General features: G+C 37.0%; 1 pseudogene; it reads right to left on the bottom strand.

Annotated features, from left to right (window-relative positions):
- LOC130035596 (contactin-associated protein-like 3) overlaps positions 1-21,177 on the bottom strand; it is a 197,505-nt pseudogene that overhangs the window by 112,441 nt on the left and 63,887 nt on the right.

Below are 21,177 nucleotides of genomic sequence, written 5' to 3'. Positions count from 1 at the left end.
TCCAGGTCACTTTCCACATGCTTGGGCCGAGCTTCACAGCCGAGTGAACATACTCCTAGACATTTTCCATAATTACCACACTATATTTGATTGGGTTCAGACAGTAGGCAACAAATCATAGAGAAATATATATATATACATATATATATATATATATATGTATGCCTCTTGGCGAGCCCGACAAACTACTGAGAGATTCCCGCCCACACAGCAGAGCCTGGCAATCTAGCCATGGAGTATTCGATATGCCAAAAACAGTAACAATAATGGATCTCATTCCCCTGACCCTGAAAGAGCCTCCAATACGTTGGGAAAGACGAGTAAGGAGAGGCTGCTAAAATCTCAGGCCTAGGATGAATGGAGGTGTTACTGGTGCCCGCTTGAGTAAATCGATGAACAACTGGATGACTGATACAGTGATACAATGATTAAATAAAATGAATGGACAAGCCACTCAACTATCAATAACTTTGTAAATCATGTTTTTTAACATAAAAATCATAAAATTAAAAAATATACAAACTGATGCACTTTGACACAAACTGTGCTTATCAGAGGGAAGGAGATTGTAAGGATTGGGAGAAAATATGGGTTGAGAAAAAATACCCTGGAGGTTTAAGAAAAAGTGCTGCTGTTATTTTTTGTAAATTTTCTTTAAATGTACTTAACTGCAAAGGTAATCAGCAAGTATCAATAAAAATTTGTCCTTGGTTCTTTCATAAAAAAATAACAAATGTTGAAGTTTAAATGCTTAAAAATTGGAACAATAAAACATTTCTGCAAAGCTCCACTCTCACCTTTCAGAAAATTCCATTAATATGATATGTAATGAGAGAATAGGTGTTGTGTACCCATGAGAACCAGTAAAATCTATCGTATTCAGATCATATTGCATGAGGATTTCGAATTTACACAAACCAAGATTTAACTTAGTGAATCTCAGTCAACTCAATTCCATTCCTAGGGTCTAAAAGGAACTTCACATTATCAGATTTTTCCATATATAAAAAAAAATTTAATTCTACTATTTAAATATAAAACCCATGACAATGGTCACGTAATATATTACTTTCACATTTAACATTTGTGAAATAACATGTCATGAGTGTGCCTAGATTTACATATTAATGGACTTTAAAATGCAAGATAATCCCCAAAGTTCAATAATGTCATAACTTTAGAAGTTATTCTACACACAAATGGATTCTCCTTGGAAAATAGTCAAATATCCACCCATAGGTACAAAAATACATCCAAAACCAGCAGCCCCCCAAAGGGCAATAGCAGCTCTGACAAGCACTGTAGCACTGAAGCACTATCTTCGGTTGTTCATCAATTTGCTCGAGTGGGCACCAGTAACGTCTCCATTGTGAGACTTGTTGTTACTGTGTTTGGCATATCAAATTCACCATGGCTAGCTTTCCAGGCATTGCCGTGTGGGCGGTATACTCTCGGTAGCTTGCCGAACTCTCTGAGAGGGATGGAGGAATTGAACCCCGGTTGGCCGAGTGAAAGGCAAATATCCTACTCTCTCCAGCCCAGCTATGACAAGAGAGAGGAAAATTATGACTTGAAACTGTTTAAAATATATGTGTGTATAATTCCACAAGACAGCTAAAAATGTGTCTTCTCAAAACTAACAAGGATTAAGCTAAGGCATTTCATTATTTTAAAGATATCACAACTATCATTCACCTTATAAATAAAATTATTTTCTGAACTTTTAAAATAATTGTGCTAAACTTCCATCATAATGTTATGTAAACCACAGGTAAAAAAAAATTAGCTTCTTTTGGTGTGATTATAAATGTTAATGGATTCAATTGTTTGTTAATTTTACAGATGCCAACCTTGGCTCAGTCAGAGATCAAATGCCTATTTGTAGGATAACATTGGTTCATCCTTTCTCCCTTGGCCAAGGAGTTTAGGTTTTTTGAGTTACGCCCATCACAGTGCTCCCGAGGCACTCCCATTCCTCTATGTTAATCTTTAACTTCTTCTCTGTGCTCTGCTTCCCTATCTGTTAATCACCTATATCCCCAAATTAAACCCTGTGACTTGGAAGGTCAGATCCTGCTAAGGACTCTGGATTTTGTATTTGTAAGTGAAATATTGCTTTTCTCTTTCCCTTATGTCCTTTGCATAGTTTACTTTACAACAATGTCCTTTCTGTGTTGACACAGGAAGACAGTTAATTCTGTGCTTTTGTAACTTGGAAGATAATTGAGTCCAAATAACATTTACTCCCAGACATCTGTAATATTTAACTCAACTTAAGCCCTTGTTGCCTTTCGTTCCTAGCACCCCAAAGCAGGGTCCTGATGAAGGGACTGGATGGACCCAGGGCAAGCTGTAAGCAACCCTGGTTTCAAAACAGGACAGAGTATATAAGTGCCATAAAACTTATAATTTAAAAGCACGATTGTGAAGGAATTCTGTCATGACCCAAAAAGAAGTGACTGGACAAGGACCCTGCAGTTAAAACCCTCAGGACAGACTAATATGGCCTGAAGACTGTAGTCTGGGATCGATAGCGAGATGTCCCCAGGAGATCCATCTTTTAAGATTAATATATTTCTTACTGTGTCTATACAAAATGACTAATATCCTTAAGACATAAATTTAAGATAACTGTTTAAATGTTTAAATGTATATGGACTAAGGAAAGGAGAAACACATCCTTGAGCTGATCTCCTAGCAGGAGGAGATCTTTGTCTTAGAAGAGCTTCCTGAAGGAAGGGCTTTACATATGTTGATTGTGCTATCTCACCTAGGTGTGATTGGTATCCCCAACCTTTGGAGGCTGGACTCTTGACTAAGGCACTGAGACCAGTGCCAGGAGACTAACAGGGGAAAGAAGGAGACAGGAAAGAAGGGCAGCTTGAGACTGGAATGGAGCACTCAGTTAGATTGGAATAGGCACGTGGGGAGAACGAAATAAATGGCGGGACAGAGATTGAAATAAATGGCAACTGATCACCAACCAGCTTGGCGGCCCCGTTCCCTCCTTCATGTGTTTGTTGGCCGCTGTCAGAGGTAGGGGTGGGGAAGTGGCTCATCGCCACCTAATGTACGTGATGAGAGTGCCCACACTCCCTTTTGAACACACACATATTAGGGAGCACATTTTTACCTGCTGTGACACTCCTCAGTGGATGTACAAGATGGAAGAGACTCAGCTGAAGTTTTCCATCATTTAGAGAAAGACTGAGGTCTCCAGACCCATGATGAAACCCGCTAGTAAATACATGTCCTGCTCGGTTCCATGTCCGAAACTGTAAAGCAAGAGACACTTCATCCTTTCCTGGGGTGCCTGGAACAGCCAAGTAACTCCTGGGGCTCAAAAATGTTATGGGCACAGGCTGAGGATACACACAGGAGAAAGTCACATTTCCCTGTGGATACAGTAAAAGACACTGTTAGGAACAGGAGTGACAGTTTCATTTCAGTAGCAGCAGTTTTCCAAGATTCATCTTTTTTGCAAACATCTCAGCAAACACGTATTTTAAATATTAGTCCTCTCCAAGTAGACAAACAGAATCATTTACAATCCTTCATACCATTCTACTCTGGATTGGTCAATGTTTGTTTGTTGTTGTTATTTTAGGGCAACACCCAGCATGCTCAGGGCTTACTCCTGGCTCTGCTTCGGGAATTACTCCATGTGCGGTTTGGGGGACTACATGAGGTGCTGGAGATTGAACCTGGTTTGGTCAGGTAACCAGCAAGGCAACCACCTTACCTGTCTGTGGTACTTTCCCTCTGGCACCTAGTTTGGTCAATGTTTTAGGAAATTTCCAACTTCATTCCTCAGTGTTAGCAAAGGGATCTATAGCAACTTTCTCCCTGAGTTTTTGGGCTGAGTAAAAGATACAATAGAGGAGAGCTTTTCTCCCTTGAGATGTTACATGTTTTCATCAGTGAAACAGGATCATGAGTACCAGGAATTCTTCTATTCTTTTTTTTTTTTACTCTGCACTTTCCTTCTTTTTAAAAAATTTTTATTAGTGAAACACCATGAGGTACAGTTGTAGACTTACAAATTTTTGTGCTTGGATTTCATGGTGGTGGAAAACGGGCACTGGTGGAGGGATGGGTATTTGATCGTTGTATAATTGAAATCCAGGAACTATTCTTGTCACTCAGATGATAGCAACTCTTAGTGGGAGGAATATTTATGCAAATCTGAGGGAAAATGTGCAGCTAGCCAAGATGAACCAGAAGCAGACTTACCTCTTCAAAAGTTCTCACAGGCCTTCACCCAGAGGTTTTACTGGCCAATAGTTTAACCCATCAGTTGGGAATGCTCTTAATTTTTCACAATTCTATTTAAAAAACAACACTTTATAGTCTAGATTATTTTCATTGCTCGATGAACAAATCTCTTTAATCATAATGTCTGAAGAGAAAAATCTGAATGCAATTCCAATTAAGTTTGTTATAAGAACTTTTACCTGCTATTGGATATGTTTTCATAAATTTCACAGGGAAGCATACATGTCCCCAAATTTCCCCTCATCCTCAACAAATATTATGTTAAGAAAAACAAGACTCTAGACACCAGAGCATATTTTGAAATCACTATAATCAGGTCAATGTAGTATTGGTATTGGTCGCTTGTAAGGCGAACGCCCTACCCGCTGTGCTATCGCTCTGGAGCGATAGCACAGCGGGTAGGGCGTTCGCCTTACACGCGGTCAACATGGCCGACCCGAGTTCGATTCCTCCGCCCCTCTCGGAGAGCCCAGCAAGCTACCGAGAGTATTCGATATGCCAGACACAGTAACAACAAAGTCTCCAATGGAGACGTTACTGGGCCCGCTCGAGTATTGGTATTAACATAGATATTTCAATGGAACAAAAATAGTCAACAAAAGCATCGGAGATGTTCACATATGGTCAGGATGGAGTGAAAGTTATGATGATTCAACTATGTAGAGGAAAAGATTTGGTTCACTGCTCTAGAAAATAAATAAATGGAAATTTATCAGATAAAAATTAAAATCAATGCTTGTATCACATAAAATGATACAGATTTAGATTTTAAAAACAATAAAACCATTATAAGATGTTACAGGAAGATTCATGAGGCCAGATACATTGTCTAAAGTTTTAGTCACATTCTGAAAAAAACTACAAGAAAGTACATAGATAAACTGATGACTAACAAAAATATCTATGCACCCAACACACCATAAAAATCTTTAAAACAAAATTAATACAAAAAATGTTTTAACTAAAAATGATAAAATGTTGTTTACTAACATAAAACTATAAATTAATATGAAAGTTCTTATAAAAGTAAACAGAAACGTATTCAAAATAATAAGACATAATAATCAATGTTCACATTGATAAGAAAATAAAATACAAATCTATGGAAAGCCAGAGACTGGCACACATCACAAAGACCAAGACCAATGCCAAAGTGGATGCAGGGAGAAAGGGACTCTCATTCACTGTTGGTGGGAATGCCAACTGTCCGAACCTTTATGGAAAACAATATGGGTACTCCTCAAAAACCTAGAATAGAGCTTCCATATGATGCCAGCAATACCACTTCCGGGAATATATCCCAAGGGCCCAAAAGCACACAGTAGAAATGCCAACTGCACTTCTATGTTCACAGATCTACTCAGAATAGCAAGAAACTGGAAATAACCCACGTGCCCAAGAAGAGACGACAGGATAAAGAAACAATGGCACACCTACACAATGAAATACTATGCAGCTATAAGGGAAAACAAAGTCACAAACTTCGCTTATCTATAGATGAACATGAACAGTATCATGCTGAGTTAAGTGAGTCAGAAGGAGAGAGACAGACATCAAATTATTACACTCAGACTCAGCAATTAGAAGACAGTAGCTCGCCGAAGATTTCTCAGGACCCCATACCGAGCAGATTTGACTCAGGCATCTCAGATGGAGCAGGTGCCTTCTCTCTGCTTACTCCAAATGAAACCCTGGTGGGCACGAAATTCTTAAATAAAACCCCCCGTACATGGGACCAGGGACTGAAAATTACAGGTCACATGGTGACAAGGGACGGACAGTCCCTCCTCGTCTCTCTTCCTGTATTCCTTGGCTGTCATGCTTATAAACTGTCTCCAGGACCCAGTTAAGTATACCAACTGCCTTCACCCAGAGACTCACAAATGAATCTCAGAATGGATTTAGTCCCTATATAGATGTCTCCAGATCCCAGTTATTTACAGTTTTAGAATTCCAGGAGAATGCAGCTGCAAAAGCAGCTGTGTGACCTCTCATTATATTCATAATGAGCAATAGAAAATAAATTACCTAGCATCTGCCTGTGGCAGGCAGGCTTGAGTAGTGGTGGGAAAATTTGAAATAATGATGGTGGGAAGGTGTAATGGTGGTGGGATTGGTGTTGAAATATTGAATGTAATCAATTGATGTGAACAACCTGATGAAAATAAAATTTAAAAACTTAAGAAAAGTAAATGATTGCACTCATATTTAGAATATTAAAAAATATAGTGAAAGACTAAGGGCCAGGAAGACTGGACCATAGTTGCAAGCCTGCCTCAATTGCTGGGAGAGAAGGCATATGGGATAAAGGGATCGCCATGACAATGATCACTCTGGATGAGGACTGCTGGCTGAAAATGGGAAAAGGAACAAACATGATAACCTCTCAGTTCCTGTATAGCAAACCAATGCCCAAAATGAGAGAGAGAGTGAAAGAGAGAGAGACAGAGAGAGAGAAAGAGAGAGAAACAGACAGAAAAACAGAGAGAGAGAGAGAGAGAGACTGGCAGAGACAGAAAGACAGAGACAGATAGACCAAAGACACAGAGACAGGAACAAAGTTCCTGCCATAGAGGCAGGCTGGTTGAGCAGGGGAGGTTTAGAGATAGGAGGGAACCTGGGGACATTGGTGGTGGGAAATGTACACTTGTGGAGGACAGAAAGATGGGTGTTGATACATAGTATGACTGAAATCCAATGAGGAACAACTTTGTAACTAACTGTTATTCAAATAAAAAAATTAAAAATTGAAATTAAAAAAACAAATATTTGGAGTTTTTTTAATTTACCTGTAGTCACATAAGCAGGAAATAGCAGTAAGAAATTAGTCAAGTTGACTTAGCTGGCAAGGAACTAAGAGATGGAAAATAAAAAAAGAGTTAGCTTATAGGAGAAGAGAGGTATCTCTCATATTTCAGTGAAAGTATCATGTTACAATTTTTGGAAAGCACCAAAACTATTTGATAATTTCTGAAACTATATAAAACATTTGACTAAAATGTTATATTCAGGAATTATATCAGTGAAAATTCTAAGCAAAAATATATGTACATGTGCAAATGCTTCTCTTTTATTTGGCAAGTGGGAGTTGCAATCACACCCAGCAGTGCTCATGGCAGGGCTTGGGAGGACCATATGCAGTGTTGAGGATCAAATCAGGGTCAGTCATCTGCAAGACAAATGCCCTACCTGCTGTATTAGCACTCTGGCCCCACAAATGTCTGCTTTTAGTAATCAAAAAGCAAGAATAAAGCAAATGCCCTCACTAGGAAATGACCAAATACATAATACTATACTTTCATAATGGAAAGTTTTAAAGCTACTCTGACATAGAATTAAATCACTGAAGTGAGATGTTGCTGTCAGAAAATCAAAATGAAAAATAAGCTTTAACAATTTCATTCTTGCTAACAGTATAAAATGTGGAGGCATGTGTATGCATTAATATGTGTGACTATCAGACTAATGATTTACATAAAATTCTTTTTTTATATATATAGATAGAAAGACAAATACTTGATTAGTATCAATGTGGCTTGGTTGAAAAGCAAAACTTGTGGGTAGAAAAATCAGAAGTAAAAGTAAACCAACAAAGAAATAGCAATAGCAGCCAACTTTCAAGGACTCGCTCATCTCCCCCAACCCAGGTGCAGGCTTGGTGGGAATGTCCCAAAGGATACCAGCTAGATGAAATCCAAATAAAAATCCAACCTCAAGATATTCTCCCCTCCACATCACATATGAACCATAAATTACCCTCTTATGTTAAACTTTCACTAGGGCAGCCCAAACACCAAAAACACATTAGGCCAATAATTTATTAGCCCCACCTCAATTAATATTACACCAAAAACACAATAGTAACAGTAAGCTTGAAAGTCTAAACTGCACAGGTCACAATGGTAAAGCAAAGCAGAAGCCCACCAAGCTTAGTTAGTGAAGAGACTAGTCCAGAAAATCAAATCAGTAATAATGCACTAGACAACCTCTCTGATGAGGAACTTAGAAGGGAGCTACTGAAGATGATTAGGGAGCTAAATTAAACACACCGCCAAAACAATACAAGAGAATCTGAGAGCAGAAATGTGGAAAATGAAAACAAAATTACAAACAGAAATGACAGATCTGAAAAACCTGGTAGGTGAATTGAAAAACTCAGTGGAAGGCCTAACAGCAGAGTAACAGGTTCTAAGGAACAGAATCAGTGAGTTTCAAGGTGATGCAGAGAATCTCCAGACAACAGCAGAAAATGGAAAAGAGTCTCATAATGAACCAACAACTGTGAAGAGAAAATCGGAATGAAGCCAAGAGGAATATCATACAAATCATTAGAGTCCCAGAGACAGGAAGAAAACCCTGATCAAAAAGAAACTGTCAAAGACATCATTGCTAAGATGTTCCCAGAGCTGAAGAGCACATGCAATCAAATTCAGGAGTCCCAAAGGATACCAGTTAAATGAAATCCAAATTAAAATATTCCAAGACACATCCTGATCAGAATGACAAACACCTTAAACAAACATAAAATTCTGAATGCAGCAAGATCAAAGCAAGAAATTGCTTATAAAGGTGCATCCTTACGATGTACAGCTGACTTAAGACAGTGATGGGATATAGTGAAAAAAACTCAATTAAATAAATTCCTCACCAAAAATACTTTACCCAGCTAGACTCATTCATAGTGGAAGGAACAACACACAGTTTCACAGACAAACCACAACTCAGGAACTTCATAAACTCTAAACCATGGTTGCATGAACAAGACAAGACAAACCCCTCAAATAAACCAAAATTCAGCAGAATGATGATACAATACCCCATGATAATAATAATCTCTCTTAACATCAATGGGCTAAATGCACCAATTAAAAGACACAGAGTGGCAAGGGATGGATCAAAAATTGAACTCAATATTCTGCTGTCTGCAAGAAACACATTTGAACAGTCAGAGCAAACACAGATTCAAAGTCAATGGCTGGAAACAATTCTTCAGGCAAACACCTCTCTCATAAAAGCTGGGCTGGCCATTTTGGTATCAGACCACATTGATTTCAGACTGAAGAAAGTTCACAAGAGAAAGAGAAGTTCATTTCATATTGATGAAGAGATCTGCACATCAGGAACAACTTACCTCCCGAATGTATATGCTCCTAATGAGGGACCAGTGAAATACTTAAAAGAACTACTCACAGACTTGAAGGAAGACACAGATTGTAACACAATACTAGTGGCGATTTCAACACTGATTTGTCACCTCTTGATAGTCAGCTAGACGCAATCTTAACAAGGACATGCTTTATTTGATGAATAAATAAAAGAAAGGAACTCACTTAGTAGATATATACAAGACACTTTATCCTCAAAAAGCTGAATACACGTTCATTTCAAGTGTGCATAGGACTAAGACTGACCACAAGCTGGGCCAAAAAACATACCTCCATAAAACTAAGAAGACAGAGATTGAATCAGTGATCTTCGAAGACCACAATGCACTGAAAATATAAGGGAATAAAACACATAAACAGAAAATAAAATCAAACACCTGGAAATTAAGCTGCTCACTGCTGAAGAATGAGTTGCTTAGAAAGAAAATCAAAGAGAAAATCAAAAGATTCCTGGAAATGAAGGAAAATGTAGACACGAGTTACCAGAACTTATAGGATACAGAAAAAGGTGTATAAAGAGGACATTTTATAGCTCTACAAGGATTCCTCAGGAAGGAAGAGAGAACCCACCTAAGTAACCTAACCTCACAGCTTAAGAGCTTGAAGAATGACGAACAAAAGGAGCCCAAAGCAGGAGTAAGGAAATAATAAAACTTAGAGCAGAAATTAGTGAGTTGGATGTCCAAAAAACAATCCGAAAGATCAATGAAAATAAGAGCTGGTTCTCTGAGAAAATAAACAAGATCTATAAATCTGTAGCAAGACTCACAAAAAAGGAAGAGAGAAAAACCGAATAAATAGAACCAGAAATGAAAAGGGGATATCACAACAGAAACTACAGAAATTCAAAGGATCATCAGAGATTACTTTGAGAATCTTCATACGATGAAACAAGAAATCCTTGAGGAAATGGATAAACTCCTGGATTCCTATAGCCTTCTGAGGCTGAACCAATATACCTGGACTATCTAAAAGGACCTATCACCATCTAGGAAATTGAAACGGTAATAAAAAATTTCTCCCCAAAAACAGAAGTCCTGGCCCAGGTGGATTCACTGGTGAATTTTTCCAAATCTTTAAAGAGTACATAATCCCAATCATTTTAAAGCTTTTTAAGGAAATTGTACAATTATAAACACTTCCAAACAGATTCTATGAAGCAAACATCACCCTGATACCAAAAGCAGACAGAGATACCACAAAGAAAGAGAACCACAGGCCAATATCCCTGATAAACATAGACACAAAGATCCTCAACAAACAAAATCCAACAATTCACCAAAAAAATTCATACACTATGACCAAGCAGGATTCATCCCAGGGATGTAATGATGGTTTAATATTCACAAGTGAATCAATGTAATCCATCATATCAATAAAATAAAGGGTAAAAACCATGTGACCATATCAATAGCTGCAAAGAAAGCATTTGACAAGAAAGAGCTCTCATTTGGGATAAAACCTCCCAGAAAAATGGGCATTGAAGGAACTTTCCTCAATATAGTCAAAACCATATACCACAAACCCACAGCAAGCATCGTTTTCAATGGGGAGAAACTAAAAGCCTTCCCTCAAAGACCGAGCACGAGGCAAGGTTGCCCACTCTCACCATTCCTGTTCAATATAGTACTGGAAGTCCTGGCCATAGCAGATAACCAAGAGAAAGATATCAAGCTCATACAGATAGCAAAGAAGAGGTCAAGCTATCATGCACTGTAGCACTGTAGCACTGTCCTCTCGTTGTTCGTTGATTTGCTCCAGCAGGCACAAGTAACATCTCACAACAACTTGTGAGACTTGTTGGTACTGTTTTTGGCATATTAAATATGCCACGGGGAGCTTGCCAGGATTTGTCGTGTGGGCAGGATACTCTCAGTAGCTTGCTGGGCTCAGAGTTAAAATTTTTTTTAGATAAAAAGTATTTTGTCTTTAGGGCCAGAGAAAATACAGTAGATAGGGCACTTGCCTTGCAAGCAGCCAACGAGGTTCCATCTGTAGCTAACACCTATAGTCTCCTGAGCACCACCAGGAGGAAGCCCTGAATACAGCTAGGTGTGGTCCAAACCAATTCCTGAAATCCAAATAAGAAAATTTTGTGTTTGTGTAGAATCAAGTACGTAATAAAGGGCAATTAATGCTGGTAGCACGTTCGCCTTACAAGCAGCCAACATGGCCGACCCGAGTTCGATTCCTCCGCCCCTCTCGGAGAGCCTGGCAAGCAACCGAGAGTATTCGATATGCCAGACACAGTAACAACAAAGTCTCCAATGGAGATGTTACTGGGCCCGCTTGAGCAAATCGATGATCAACGGGAGGGCCTTTACCTTACCTTTTAATGCAAATCAAATTAAAGAACCAGGCTGTACTAGTTTAAATATTTAAAGGGCTACAGAGCCCCTTTAAATGATCAAGACCATTGTGAATTGTATATTGTTATTTAAAACTGGAAAGCAAAACTTACCCCTTTTAAAAATTTACCATCAACACCAAAAGCAGATATCTAATTCATTCAGAATTTGCTAATGTGGCTTATTAAATGACTGGGCAATTCTCTTAGAAACTAAATGATAAAAAGAAATCTTCTAAATTCTAATAACAGAGGCTGAAAATCCTAGCAAAAGCTACAGTTATAATTTGTTTTTGTTTCAGTAATTATAAAAACACACTACAATTTGTCTTTCACTGCAGGGTATGTACAAGACAAATTTTGAAACAGAGCTACAAACAACACAAAATCTAGCATAAACCACAGGAAGTAGTTTTGGAATACACATCCAACTGCAAACTGAATGGCAAATTGAGATATTTAATCCCCAAAAATCTTCACCCTTGTCCCCCACATTGCATGACAAAAATAGGTTAGCTAATTTTTTCACAATGATAAAATGACGTGTTCATTTATAACATAGCATTAACAAAATTAAAAAACATTATAAAAATTATCATTTTCCCAGGCAATTCGGATACTGTTTTCTAACAAAAGATAACTGGGGTTTATTTTATTTTAAACTTCCAAAGCCTAAAATGATTTAGCAAGCAATGTAGTAATGTTAGTTAGAAGAGCACACAATTCAGTCAGAAAGCCTCGATTTGAAATTCCACATTTTCTGTGCAACCTTACACAGGTTAATTAATATCTTGGGAATAACATCAGATTCTTTTTCTATCTGCACAACTGAAATATTACCTAAAAACATTTGTTGTTTGAAAGATGAATGTCAGGATGGCAGACTCTCAAATATATGATCACTTAATCTTTAATAAAGGAGCAAGAAATATGAAGTGGAACAAGGAAAGCCTCTTCAACAAGTGGTGCTGGGAAAACTGGATATCTATCTGCAAAAAAATAGGAACTCTGACCTCTGTCTAACACCAGGCACAAAAGTCATATTAAAGAGGATTAAAGACTTCAATATCAGACTCGAATCCATAAGGTACCTGGAGGAAAATGTAGGCAGATCTGTCCATAACAATGAAGCTAAAAGCTTCTTTAAGGATAAAACACCACTGAACAAGCAGATGGAAACAAACATAAACAAATGGAATTTCATTATACTAAGAAGTTTCTGCACCTCAAAATAAACAGTGACCAAAATACAGAGAGAACCCAAGGAATGAGAGAGAATATTTACCCAATACCCATCTAATAGGTATTTAATACCCAGAATATACAAGTCACTAGTTGAATTGTAGAAGAAAAACTCTTCCAACTCCATCAAAAAATGGGGAGAAGAAATTAACAGAAGCTCCCTCAAGACAAGTACAAATGGCCAAAAGACATATGAAAAATACTCTACATCACTAATCATCAGGGAGATGCAAATCAAAACAACTATAGATATCATCTCACACCACAAAGACTGGATTACAACAAAAAGAACCAAGAACAACCAGTGCTGGCGCGGATGTGCGAGAAAAGAACTCTCTTTCATTGTTGGCGGGAAGGTTGGCTGGTCAACCTTTTTGGAGAACAATATGGGTATTCCTTCAAAAAGTAGAAATTGAGCTTCCATATGACCCCTCAACATCTTTCTGGGAATATATCTCGAGGGTGCAAAAAAGCACAGTAGAAATGACATCTGCACATGTATATTCATTGCAGCAATGTTCATAATAGCCAGATCTGGAAACAACCTGAGTGCAGGAGAACAGATGACAGGTTAAAGAAACTTTGGTACATCTACACAATGGAATACTATGCAGCTGTTAAGAGAAATGAAGTCATGAAATGTGCTTATATGTGGATGGTCATGGATAGTATCATGTTAAATGAAATGAGTCAGAAAGAGAGAGACAGGCTTAGAATGACTGCACTAATTTGTGGAATACAAAATAACAGAATATGAATCTGATATCCAAGGACAGTGGACACTAGGGTCATGAATATTGCTCCATAGTTGGAAGCCTGCTTCATTAGATGGGGGAGAATGTAGCCGGAATAGAGAAGGGATCACTAATTCTATGGTGGTTGGAGAGATCGAACGCGATGGGAGATGTGTACTGAAAGTGGATAAAGGACCAAACATGATAGCCTCTCATTAGCTATATTGAAAACCATAATGCCCCAAAGTAGAGAGAGATTATGGGGAAAACTGTCTGCCATAGAGGCAGGGGAAGGTCTGGGATGTGTGTGCTTGGGATACTGAGGACATTGCTGGTCGAAAATGTGCACTAGTGGAGGGATGGGTGTTCAATCATTGTATGACTGAAACTCAAATATGAAAACTTTGTAACTGTATCTCACAGTGATTCAATTTTTAAAAAAGTAAAATAAAACAGCAAAAAGTGCTTCACCTAAAAAAAAAGAAAATAGACACTACATTATTGTCTTTCAATGATGATAATTTAACAATGTTATGAAATTATGAATTTGTCTTTATATACATAGCAGAAACCAAACATTAACAAAAAAATTATTTATAACTTGTACCTTCCCAGCTTCTAGAAGAAGTATATTTTAAAAAGCAAATCAATAAAAAAAATTGTGTTTCCTTTTCTCTTGAACTCATATATAGATTTTTCTTACCATGATGAGGATTTGTGGGCTTTTTCTCTTGGATAATTCAATGACATCTACTTCATTATAATAGAGATTTTCAAGACAGCCATTAAAGTTTTTACGTGGTAACACCATTGATTTTCTATGCTCGGGGACCCCTCCAAAGCTAATCTTAGAAAGAAGAAAAATGACATAAATAACACTATTTAATGAGTTTCTTATCTGCCTAAAATATTTCTGAGGAACAGGAAAATCATCTAATTTATCTGGCATTAATGATCATGTTAAGTATATGATCAGATTTATAGATGATTCAGATTTACATATCTCCATTTGTCATATTTAAATAGTATGTTTAATACTCTTACAATTATCTTCTCCTATGGCACTATAATTTTCATTGATGGATAATAATTTATCTTTATTTCCATATAAGTCTGGATTAGTCTAATAAGTGACCTACCATAGTTACATCCTACTTTATTAATCTTTCAAGTGACATATTTGAGAATACTGGATTTTGCCAATATTTAAGTTAGAATAATATACATTTAATGATTATGCTGAAATCATTAATACCAAATAACTTTTGAAATGTTCTAGATTGTTAGCTGCATTGTGGAATTGCTGATTTTAAGAGTGGATTTGGCAATGTACTGAAATTCGCATTAGGTCTTTAAAAATTGCATGAGATAATGTTTTTTAAAATTAAGTCACACTAAATTACAAAGTTACACATAGTTGAGTTTCAGACATACAGTGTTCCAACACCAATCATTTCACAAATGTTAATTTCTCCCCACCAGTGTCCCCAGTTTCTGTTTCAACACTCAACCTGCAACTTTGACAGGCAAAATTGATTGTTGCAGTTTGTATCTCATACTTTCACTGGTTCTTGTTGACTCTGTGGTTCAGATATATAGATAAAACAGAGCTCCACACCACCACTATGTCCAAGGAGTCCCCGACTCCTATTTCCTTCTGTCCACCTCTTCTTATTTCTGTACCTTGCTTTCTTTACTTCCGTAACCTTCTCAGTTTTATAATCTAGGAACAGGTAACCTAAGAGTTATTTGAACTAAATGGGTGCATTATTTAAAAGAAATCAAATTTTGGCACAAAAGAATTACTTCTCCAAATTATCTCTGTTGCTAATCTTCTTAAGATTGCCCTACAACTCAAAGTATCTTCAAAACCTAAAACTAGAAGTAAAGTAAAGTAAAAAGTAAAGTAAAGTAAAGGCCCTCCCATTGTTCATCGATTTGCTCGAGCGGGCCCAGTAACGTCTCCATTGGAGATTTTGTTGTTACTGTGTTTGGCGTATTGAATACGTCTTGGGGAGCTTGCCAGGCTCTGCCGTGTGGGCAAGATACTCTCGGTAGCTTGCCGGGCTCTCCGAGAGGGGCGGAGGAATTAATCTCGGGTAAGCCATGTTGGCTGCATGCAAGGCAAACACCCTACCGCTGTGCTATCGCTCCAGCCCAAAACTGGATGTAATATGAAAAAAAGTTCCAAACGTTGTAAAATGTTGATGTCATATCGAAAGTGTTTCATCTACTTATTCCCTAGATGTAATGATCACTTAATCCCATGTGAGAGTAACAATAGTAAGGGACAATCCATCACAATAGCATAGAAATGTATTCCCTACATTCTTGTGTATCATCAACCACAAGAAATATTTCACTGTGATTCCCAACTCGTAAGAAACACTTTTTCTGTACACAGTGGTACATTTTCTAATAGGTAATAATGTATTTTATTAAGGAATAACAGACATCTCACATTATATTAGTCTCAACTATTATATTAGTCATAGAATAAAAAAACTTTCTGTACACAGTGGTACATTCTCTAGCAGGTAATTATGTATTTTATTAAGGCATAATTGAAATATCACATTAAATTATTCTCAGGTTAACACCATGATTTAATGGTGACATATGATAAGAAATGATCAGATGATCACAGTAAATCTCTTCGCTATCCATCACCATCTCTAGAAGGTAAAAAGGGAAAGTAGAGAGAATACTGAACCTGTGGTGAAGAGCATGGTGCCATAAGATTGAATGTTTAAAGAATAAATGTTAATATTCTTATAAATCCTGATATTTACATTTAAAAGGTACATCCAATATATTAGAAAGTGATTTTCACACCTCATAATCAAGATCCAAATAGTCAGGCTCTCCTTTAGCCTGGAAGTGATGTGTGTGTCTGTCCACAGTGAAGTTGACATGAGTCCGGAGGAGCTCAATAAGGACACAATGCCAGTGCTGATCATCTAGCAGGCTGCCCAGAGTGAGGACCTCCTGGACATCAGAGGAAGGTGAGTTAGAATCTCCTAAAAAGAGAGAAATGGTAAATGAACAATTCCGTCCTGTTCATACTATTGAGGTTTAGCACTTCTCACAATTACACTTTCCTTCTGTCCCAAGGACTGGTGAACTGGTGAAACTATTCTAGTCATGAAGCCAATTTTCTTCATATTTTGAGTAATTCTATTTCATTTGTCCTATAATTATGATTCATATCATTTTTCTTGTCTTTACAATAATGGTAGATAGCATGTTGAACATATAAAATAATCATTTTATAGAATAATCAAGTTTATAAAACTTTTTTCATAAAAGCATATTCAAGATACATTGTTGTTGCCTTTTAAAGATACACACTCAGTTATAGGATAATCCATGCACCTAGAAAGTCCTGGCTTACACCCTTGGACCATAATACTAGTTTATAGGTTATTTCTTCCACTTTCAATAGTGTCCTGGTTTTAGGATAAATTAATCATTTAGTCGTCAAAAATTAGACATAAAATTTTATCTAACTAATTTAAATTCCCCAAAGTATTTCCCATAGATTTACCTGAGTTAAGAAATAAGACAAGTTTTCCTTTAACTAACTCAAGTGTGATATATTTGCCATTTTGTCCTTCTCTGTACAACAGAATCCCATCATTTTGTCTGCTCTTAAATTTCAAAGAAATCACATCTTTTGTTGAGCTCATGTATTTCTGCTTAAATGTATACAATAAGTTACTTCTCCCATCAAAGTTAATCATCTCGGATCCTACAACAGAAAACATTAACATGTTACTGAAGTATAATATATTTTATCAATTAGTTGAAATGTGTAAGTCAACACACAAATAGAATATCTCTGGTCTGTTTAACATAGTAAAAAACTACACTGTCAATTTTCTCTGTGCACCAAAAAGAACAATACTTGGACTCAATTCTTTGCCTCTTTTGACATTTCTCCGAAAAGGCATCTTCTCAGAAATTCCATATGTTTGCATTGGTCTATTTTCATTCTGTGAACATAGTGATTAGAGAAAGATGTTGAAGACAATCTCTCACAAGGAAAGTCTTTTCTTATATTTTATGGTCAGTGAATATTGTTTCACTGAAATGCTATACTTTTTACATACTTACAAAAGATATTACTAAAATTCAATGTAAATGAGTTCAATTTTAAATCAGTAGTTTTGATTTTAATTCCTATAGAGCAAACACTCCCATATACTTTTGCTAAGAATAAGTGTTATAGGAATTTACATTAGATTTACAAAACTCCTCTGAGCTCTTAGTAAAGGATCCTCAGTCATCTAGAAAGCATATCTATTCTGCATAGTACTTCAAGAAAACATGAAAGTCATTCTACTAGGTGTCTTATTACTGTGACGTGACAATTTCTTCTCTACTTTCTGACAGTGTCTTATCTTTCTGACAGGGTCGCTTGCATTCAATTTATATTTAAAAGTTTCATCACTAATATAAAAACAACCTCAGTCAAACTAGTATTAAACTGGTTTTAATATATAGCAATATATATAGAAGAATTAATATCATCCCCACTCTCATATTTCACAACTAAAAAGTCATAAAAATACACTCGTGTAATAAATGAAAGTATAAGAAAAGATGAAACTGATATCTTTCAATCTAACTTTTATAAAAATCTGTAGTTTAAGAACAGAGAGACAATCCAGGGGACAGGGCATTAATCTTACATGTGTCTGACCCAGGTCAATCCCTAGTACCCCATCTGATTCTATGAGATCTACGAGGCATGATCTCTGAGCATCAATCCAGGAGTAAGCCTAAGCACTGAGCCAGGAGTAAGCCTTGACAACTGCCATGAGAGGCACTTCCACAACCCCCCCCCCAAACAAAGTGCGGCTAATATATACTTGATATGCATCTCATTAAGTTTAACTAAACGATTTAAAGTAATCCCTTTATGTTTAAAACTCAAGTGTATAGTAAAGAGACAGTACAGCAGATGGAGACCTTACATTGCAAGCAGACATCCCAGATTCAACTCTTGGCACTTCATATGGTCCCCAGAGCATTGACTGGAGTGATCCCTGAGTCCATAGTCAGGAGTAAGCCTTGACCATAGCTAGTTGTTATTCTCAAACCAAATAATAATAATAACAATAATAATAGATCAAATAAATCAACCATTTCATGTAGCTACCCCTTAAAAAATTGAGAAGTTTGAAGACAAAAAATTGATGAAGCCAGAATAAATTTTAAAGCTATTACATTTAGACAATATCATTTTCCTCCATGTACATTGCTGAAAGGCAAAAGTAACAAACTTTTTTTAGTGGATAAGGAATTTTAGTTTTATAAATAACTCTTTTAAAGAGTCCTCCTACTTTATTGTCAGCTCTTAGTTACACAGGAAATCAGAATGTTAACAAGGCGTTTGGCATACATCTCTCACAACACTCAGGGTAAATGTCCTAAAAGAGAATCCAACGTTGAAGTAGGGCAGGCACTACTAGTAAACATGTCTGTGATTATTCAAAAGCGAGATCAGTTACCTATATTGTAAAAGAAACTTCTCCCAACTTCAGGATAATGTCAAGGAAAATCTGTATAAGTGGGTTAAGACTATGACTACTCATTAGAATTAGTTCCCAGAAGCCATCTTTAGGGATGGTGTTATGGGACCGTTTCTGGAGAAGTCCTCACATATGCCAAAGACCACACACCCATGCCACTGATTTCTCTGCCAGAAGTATCTGCCACCACAAAATCCCTCAGCACCTTTACAGCAACATGAGATGTGGGTGTGTTGGAAGGGGAGCAAACCAGAGCTGTATGCTCTCTTGACAACAGACAACAGTTCTATCCTGGGGGACAATGAGACTTGGGTGAGTGAATTCAGGATTCAGTCTAAATCCATCTAAAACTTGCACATTTTGTTCTGCTGGTCAGTGTAATGGGGAGAGGGGGAGTGAATTTGCTCAGTCCACTTGTAGGAAGAGGTTGCAGGGTGCTCCATGCTTTCACACTCACACTTTCTCCACTGTAGCTGTGCCTTCCTAACCCTGGCTGGCAGGTCTTGGTCAGCCTGCAGAGTTGGGTGAGGTCGGGCAGCACTGTCCTTAAAGTGGAGCTGTACTCTGGCAATTGCTTCATGCTTTTGATCCCATTGTGGAAAACAGCCCAGAATAATTTTGATCAGATAATATTTGTCATAAGATTTTCTGTTGGTCCTATTGTTTGTTTGTTTGGGGAGGTAATTAGGCACCATCATCCAGCATGCTCAGGGATTACTCCTGGAGGTGCTTAGACCATACACAGTGCCAAGGACCAAACCAGGTGGGCTCCAGGCAAGTAAAGTACCTTAATGACTGTATTATCTCTCTAGTCCCCTCTATCTTTGTAATAATAATGTCACTTTTCTTTGAATTAGATATGCTGGTGTGTTAATGCAAAGTGCTGAGACCATCCCAAAATCTCTGACTGGATGTATCTGATGATGGGCCTGGGAATTTGCTGTTATCATACATTCTCTAATTAATAAAATTTTATAAATATATTTTGAAAACTGCTGCTCTGAAATGTAATTTTATTAACTGTGGTTGCAATCCCATAGGGAATCATGTAACTGAACGTGGGGATAATAAAAAACTGGCAACAGTAAAAGATTTCTGAATGCACAATTACTAAAAAATTAATTCAAGGGCTAGAGAGATAGTACAGAAGTTAAGTACTTGCCTCACTTGCAATAAACCCATATTCAATCTTTCCCGAGCACAGAGCACCTTGGATCCCCCAGGTGTGACCTAAAACCCTTCCCTAAATTCATTGAAAATCTATGACACAATCATAAACGGGATGCTTTTTAATACCTTTGTGTTAAATTTTATTATTTTCATATAGAAAGTCATGGACTTTTGCATGTTAATTTTGTAGCCTGTCACTTTAGCATACATATCAATTGTTTCCAGGAGCATTTGTAGAAAAATATACAATTGTTTTACGTAGATTTAAATTTAAAGTTTTTTTGTAGATTAAATTTAACTTTTTTGTAAATTTTAAGTTTTTTAAATAAAAATTATGACATCTGCAAAGAATGGAAGTTTGACTTTTTCCTTTTCTATCTAAAATTTTTTTAAAAAGATATATTTCCTTACCTAATTGCTATGGCAAGTGTTTCCAATACTAATTTGAATAATAAATGGTGAGAGTGGGCAAACTTTGTGTTTTATTTTTAAGGGAAAGGACTTTGATTTCTCCCCAAATGGTTATAATATTTGTTTTCGCAGTTCATTCAAAATAAAACCCATAATGACCCTCAGGTATTTCTGACTGTGGTTGCTTGCATTGCATGTCTTGAAAGAAGATGGAGTGTGGGCAGAGAAAAATGCAGGAATATGTGCTCTAAAGCACATACATTACACTTTATGGAACATTCTACCCAGGTACAAAA

Source organism: Sorex fumeus, unplaced genomic scaffold (genome assembly GCF_029834395.1).
Source record: "Sorex fumeus unplaced genomic scaffold, SorFum_2.1 ptg000063l, whole genome shotgun sequence".
Lineage (NCBI taxonomy): Eukaryota > Metazoa > Chordata > Mammalia > Eulipotyphla > Soricidae > Sorex > Sorex fumeus.
The sequence above is the reverse complement of the archived record's forward strand: the minus strand, read 5'-3'. Positions and strand labels throughout refer to the sequence as shown.